General features: G+C 58.4%; 1 protein-coding gene across 1 annotated transcript in view; it reads right to left on the bottom strand.

Annotated features, from left to right (window-relative positions):
* Positions 1 to 6,824, bottom strand: part of LOC115286476 (voltage-dependent N-type calcium channel subunit alpha-1B-like) — an 11,402-nt gene that overhangs the window by 4,248 nt on the left and 330 nt on the right. Inside the window, exon 2 of the mRNA XM_029932985.1 lies at positions 330 to 437. The gene's annotated coding sequence lies outside the window, so the exon portion shown is untranslated. The remainder of the gene's footprint in view (positions 1 to 329; positions 438 to 6,824) is intronic.

Raw genomic sequence — 6,824 nt, 5'->3', positions numbered from 1 at the left:
CCACAGGGCCCTCAATCTCCCCACAAAAGAGTGGATGTGGAGTTTAATCTTCAAGCACCTCATCCTTTTTGGCATCCCTGACTGCAGGATTCTCCCTGCTTTTCTCAGGATTTTTTGAAGTATATTTCCCACCAGGAGGGTGGGTGACTGTGGTCAGAGAATAAATCCGAGGTCCCCCCTCCACAGCCCTGTGCACTGGCTTATAAGACCATTTTCCCTGCAGGTGGAAACTAAGTCTAGATTATCTACAAGGCTGCCCTGGCCCAGGCCTCCCAGCTCCGCCTCTGGGTTGGACCCAAAAAGGGGGTGAGGAGGGGGAATAACTTAACGTTTATGAGGTGGCACCGGTAAATCCAGGGTCTTCTGGGGCAGACTGGCCCACACGGAGGAAATCTCCTTCCGTAACTCTGCGTCACACTGATGCCGCTCTGTGCCAGCTACGATGGGGCAAGGGTGCGGAGGGGAATAAAGATGTAAGGAGCTGTCCCATGGGCCCCTCAGGGGCGCAGGCCGAGCTGGGGCAGACAGGGAGAGGTGTGGTGTAGGGGTGAAGTGGGGCAAGCACAGTGCCAGGAGAAAGGCCAAGCGGGTAGAAACACTGCTGTGGCGGCTGTCAGAGCTCCCCCTGATGGAAACCTGCCTAGAGACAGAGGCGCGTGTGTGCGCAGGCCCTGGGAGCAGACACGGAATTCGGTGGCAGTCCAGCCATCCGTCCACCCACGGGTCCGCCCATTCAGAACAACTCAGGGAACACCCCACATGCCAGGTACTGGTCTAGCTGATGGAACAAAAACGAAGGAGCTGCCCTTGCGGCTTGATGTGGCATTAATCAACAATAAAGTGGCAGTAAGTTACAATCCAGTATGTTGGGTGCAGAAAAGGCCAAGGAGGGAGGGATTTTGGATACGGTAGTCAGCAAAGGTCTCATGAGAAGGTGGAATGTGTGTAAGACCCTGTAGGCAGGAAGGGATGAGGGAATGCAAAGCCCTTAGTGTGCTACATAGTGAGCCAGGACAGCATCAGACACAGCCGGGATCTGCTACTGGCCAAACAAGTCATTCCAGACGTCAGAACAAGGTCACTGTCTTTGATCTCCTCCCCAACGGCCGAGCTGGAAGGAGCACAGTATTCCATGAGGTGGCCCAAAGGCATCATGGCCTCTGGCCCCACAGCAGCAGAGGCCAGGAGAGCAGCTCAGACCTCAAGGCGGAGCCTGCCCCTGAGGGTCCAGGCCATGAGCAGGAGTGGAGGAGAAGCTTCCGAGAGTCCCATCACTGCTAAGTGACCAGCCCAGCAATCCTGGGGCCTCTGGCATCCAGACAGGTCGGGAGACTGGAGCTCCGGCAGCTCTTGATGAAGCAGATGAGAGAAGAGGGGACCGCACACCTCCTGCCGCTCCTGCAGGCACGGACCCCTGCTCCCCTCCACAGCTCTCCACCAAGCGCCACACTGTACAGACCCGGCGGCCTCAGGCAGGGCTGGCTCTGCAGCGGCCTTGACTCCGGATGAGCAGATACCGGCCCCGCTGCCCACAGAGACATGCCAGGGTCTGCAAGGCCCAAGGTCTCTGGTAGGGAGCCGCCTGCTGTGCATGGCTTGGGGATCTGGAGAAGCAGCCCCTGGCAGCAGCTCCCCACAAGAAGCCCAGCCTCTGAGGCCAGCCAGACAGTCACTATGGCACCGAGCCAAGCATGGGATGAGCCCTGAGAAGGCAAAGCTGATGCCCTGGAGACGCTAAGAAGCCAGTGTCACAGGTGTGGGTGCCCGCTGACCTGAACAGAAGAACCCGCCCCTGCCAGGCCTAAATGACGGCCGCTGGGTCCTGGCGGTGCAGAGCAGCGGGGGTGGGGGGAGGCACAGAAGCTACACCCTGCACCCGAGTCCAGCTCGGAAGGCCCCAGCAACCTGCAAAGACCCAAAGCTCCTGGCCCCCGAGTCCCCGAGCCTCTCCACAAGAGGTCACAGAGGCACCTGCTCCTGCCCCTTAGGCCACCCCACAGAAAGAGGCCAGGTCCTTGACGAGGCCAAGGAGACAGGTCTCCCAACCGCCCACAACACAGCCTTTGGAGCTCTAGCTGCCCGGGCACCAATCTCACTCCCAGGAGACCCAAGTGAGGGTGCTGCAAGGAAGTGGCACACAGGCTTCCAGTGGGGAGGGTCTCTCAGAGAAAGGGGGCAGCCAGACACAGAAACCCCCCACTGGCCCCGCTGCCCTTTCCCTCTCCTGAGGAACAGACCCCCTCGACTTCAGATGCTCAACGGCCCCCCCGCCCCAGGCCAAGGAGAGGTGTTCAGCCACTCACTCCGGCACCGTTCACTTCACTAACCGGCACCAGGGATCCTGGAGTGTCCGAGGAGACAGAGCTGACCCCTCTCTCCAGGAACTCACACTCCAAAGGGGAGCAGATGCCGAGAATTTAAAGTGTTCTGTGAAGAGGACGGTGTGCTGGGGGGACAGAGGGACAGAGCAGAGGTAGGTCAACCCTGTCCCGGGAGACCAGGGAGCTCACAGGGTGACAAAGCCCAACAGCCAGCTGCGGAGCCGAGCATGGCATGACCTCCTTCCCTCCTCACCATTCGAGCCTCAGTCTGGGGGTTCCGGGGATGCCCTGGGGGTGGCTCCTTTGGGGACCAGCGGCCAAGGTGCACAGAACCCACGCTCCTCAGGGTGGCTCGTCTCAGGCCTGGGTCCCCTAGGGAGCTCCAGTGAAGCCAGTCGTGGTGGGAACGCCCTCTCCCTCTGGCACTGCCTCTCCCTCCTGCAAACACCTGCCTACCTGGCGGGATCAGCCTTCCTCGGCTCCAGCTCAGCTGCCAAGAACAGAGTGCAGGGCACGGAGCAGAGGTGGCCCACCTAGCATATACTCTCGCCAGCCATTTTCCCTAGGTACTGCCAAAAGGACTCGGAAATTCCCAGGGAACCACGGAGAAGACCCAGCAACAAGGGGGAAGATGCTCTCGGCCAGGGAGGCCCTTGGCCTGGGCCAGCACCTGGGCACTCTCAGCCCCGTGCTCCCGCACAGCAGACATGCCACCAGGCCATGATGGCTGTCTCCTGCCCACTCGGGGGGCCGATCCCACAACACTGACTGGGCACCACCGGCTTCCTCCACGGGAATGAAAGGGCTGGCTAGGGAGCTCCAGGGAAGAGCCGCACTGCAGGCCGAGTCAAGGAAGCCCCATCTCCCTGGTCCCTACCCAACCCCCAGGGGTGAGGAACTAAAATGAAGAAAAGGAACCGAAAGAGAATCTTAAACAGGTTCCACACTGAGCACAGAGCCCAACTTGGGCCACGACCCTAAGATCACGACCTGAGCCAAAATCAAGGGTCCAGCGCTTTACAGACTGAGCCCCTCAGGCGCCTCCACAATCTGCTTCTGAACTCGGCTCCCCCAGGGACTTGGGCCAGACCACCTGCTAGAATGGACCATCACCCAACAGGACGGTTCAGTACAAGTCTGGGAAACTTGGCCAACTGTAGCCTGGCGTCCCACCCCACAGCCACCCCCACCCATATTTTCAAGGGGCCTGCAGAGCCATCAGAGTCTAGAGCTCAGAAGAACCTTCCAGAGCTGCCCAAGCTCCTGCTTCGAGCTGCCCAGGCTCAGTGGTCTGAGAGAGGGCAGTGTGGCTGGTCCTCCAGGGGCCACGATCGGGACCTAGGAGGGCCTCCTCTGGAAACAAGTCAACAGTCTTGCCACCTCAGTGCGACAGTAGGCACACAGGGCTCCCAGGACAAGGGCAAGGCCCTTGTGAGAGCGCCCCGCAGGCCCATGTCCGTATCAGCCCCGGACACCAGGCAGGGTGAGCACCAGGGAACAGGAAGGTGAGGCTCTGACCGCAGGACAGAAACCGCTAATGAGCTCTCTAAAGAGCCCCTGTGAGTGGGACAACAGAGCGAAACCGGCCTCCCTGGGGCCTGCAGAGCTCTAGGGTGTGAAGGGTGGTCCTGGAAGGTCAGCCCTGGTCCGGGGAGAGGGTCGACGGACCTCAGCCACCGCAGTTCCTCACCTGGGAACTGCAGCCAGGACCAGGAGAAGTCAGGACTCAGATCCCTGCGGGCTGTCCTTAGGCCCACAGGCAAGTCAGCCTTAGAAACAGACACACTCAGATTCCAAAAGCAAAAAGCAGAATGAAAACAGCCCAAAAGAGGGCTAGAGGCCTGGACTCTTTCTCCCCTCAGGAGTCCAGGGAGAGAGCTGCAGCCTCAAGGAAGATGGAAATGAGGGGTAAGTGCCCTGTTCCGTGGGTCTGAAGCCCTTCCAAGAGAGGACTCAGGTACATCCGCTCACCACACCTCCCCCCCGCCAGGGTGCCCTGGACCCTCATCATTTCCCACCACACCAACAGATCAACTAGGCCTCCTGGAACCTGGGAAGGGGAGCTCAGGCCCCAGCAGACGCCCTTGGGGGCACTTTGCTCAGTGCAGGCGTCCTACCCAGGGCATTCCAAGGCTGCAGACCAGAGGCAGCTCGGGAAGAGGTGAAGGGGAGGCCCGGGCTGCAGCTACGTCCACAGAGCCATGGTGAGCCGCTGTGGCTGGTCGCAGTGAACCAGGGCCACACAGAGCGTGTTCAGGGCCACCACACATAGCACCGCCCAGCAGAAGCTCTGTGCCTTCACCACGTGGCGGATGAAAAACCAAAACATCTTCTCCTTCCTGCGGAAGGATGACCAACTCTCTGTCTTCCCACTCTTGAGGCTGGCACGGGCGAAGGGGGATCCTGGGGGAACAAGGAGCTCACTGAGGACATGCAGAGACCACCAGGCTGCCAGACACACTCCTTCTATGGACGTGTGCCCCACGACACAGCCTCGAGGACATGCTTCCACTCCCATCTCGAACATAGATCTCCCGCCTGAAAACATCTTCAAGGACACTTGCCCCCCAGGACTAGCTTGAGGCCACAGTTCTGTTCAGACCCATATGTGCTCCTGGCATTTAGCAAATTACCCCTGCACTTGGTCCTGACCCCACTCCCATTTCACAGATGAGGGAGCCCAGAGCCTTGGTGGTCTCCATGGTTCCCAGGCTCCAGAGGGTCCCCAGCACCCCGAGCACAGTCCTGATGCCCCAACCACCCCAACTCCTCCAGGGACCCCGGGGGGCCATGCAGCATCTGGCCCTCCCTCTGGCTTCAACTCAAGGATCAACAATACTAGGTACCTATTTCTAAGTTCCCGGGAACGCAGCCAAGCTCCTTGGTTGGCGTCTGGTCCACAGCTGCTGTGCGGGTGCAGAGGCAGAGGGGAGTGTGTCTGGCCCACAAAGCCCAGCGGGACTCTCTGGAACATCTGCGCACAGAGCTGTGGCGCCTCTCCCCCGTCTCCACGCACACCCTACCTCTGCTCTGCTGTGACGGTGTGAAATGCTGCCCAACGCTGCTCTCTGGCCACAGCTGGCTGCTTCTCAGCCCCACGCCTGGACTTTGAGGTCACCTCTACAACACACCTTTCTCTGGGCACCCCATCCGAAATCAGCACCCCGACGATAATTGTGGCCACGGACCGTCTGCCCCAGCAGATGATGAATTAACACACTGTCAAACTCCTACTGAATCATCCCAAGGAGGAGTTAAGGAACCAAGTGGGAAAAAAACTTTATACCACAGACATGAAAAACCTCTCCCCTAAACATGATACAACGTTGATGAAGAAATTGAATTAGACACAAATAAATGAAACGATACTATGTGCTCATGGATTATAAAAATGAATATTATAAAAAACCCATTTTACCAAAAAGTGACTTACAGATTCAATGTAAGCCCCCCTGGTCGACACTCTGGGACCATTGTGCACAGAACTAGAAGAATCCTTAAAGCTGTGTGGAACCACAGAGGACCACGAAGAGCAGAACAACGTGTACAAGGAAGAACACAGCGGGAGGCGTACCATCCCGATCTGAACCTCGATCACAAAGCTGCAGTAACCAGAACAGTCTGCGAGGGGCGAAGCGGCAGAAAGAATGTGGAGCGGAACGCAGAGCCCAGAAGCAGGTCCACACCCACGCGGTAAATTAATTCCCAGGAAAGGAGCCAAGAGTACACAACGCTGGAAGGACAGTGTCTTCCATGAATGGTGCTGGGAACACTGGACAGCCCCTAGCAGAGCACCAGACCTCTATCTCACACCACGCACAACAACTCACTAAAAACCCACAACAGTGAAGAGGAAGCAGGAACCCGGGGACGGAGGGCAGGGCTGCCCCGAAGTCAACGAACCCTGGTACCCTGATGAGATCCATTCCCAGCGGGGACACTGGCAGGCTGTGCAGTGGTTCGGATTTGCTCCTGAGCTCCACTGATTAAGTTCCAGCAAAGACCACGCTGGCCTCAGCTGTCTCCTGGCGATGTTTCTAACTCTGAAAGAATGGCTTCATAGGGGAACGAGAGAATGTGGCTCAGAACCTCCCTCAGTGAAGGAAGGAAGAGGGAAATGGAATGGGATGGAGCCCAAGGAGCTTCTCCTGCAAGAGCCCTGTGGGGAGAGGCCAGGACCAGACAGCAGGGAAGTGATGGACGGCAGCATGGCCAGTGCCCTCCACGCACAGGGGGAAGGTCCTGCTCTGAGGACACGAGGACCAAGCACCCACTTCCATGCCAGGGGGCTATGTCTCTCAGTCCTGACTGAGGACACTGTCCAGGAGAGGGGTGTTCCACGTTTGCACATGTTATTGGGTTCAAGCCCCATGTCAGGCTCCTTGGTGACAGCTCAGAGCCTGGATCCTGCTTCAGATTCTGTCTCTCTCTCTCTCTGCTCCTCCCCCACTAGTGCTCTGTCTCTCTCTCTCTCTCTCTCTCTCTCAAAAATATACATTTAAA

Source organism: Suricata suricatta, chromosome 1 (assembly GCF_006229205.1).
Source record: "Suricata suricatta isolate VVHF042 chromosome 1, meerkat_22Aug2017_6uvM2_HiC, whole genome shotgun sequence".
NCBI classification, from domain to species: domain Eukaryota; kingdom Metazoa; phylum Chordata; class Mammalia; order Carnivora; family Herpestidae; genus Suricata; species Suricata suricatta.
Note: the sequence above shows the minus strand (reverse complement) of the source record. Positions and strands in the feature narration are given on the sequence as shown.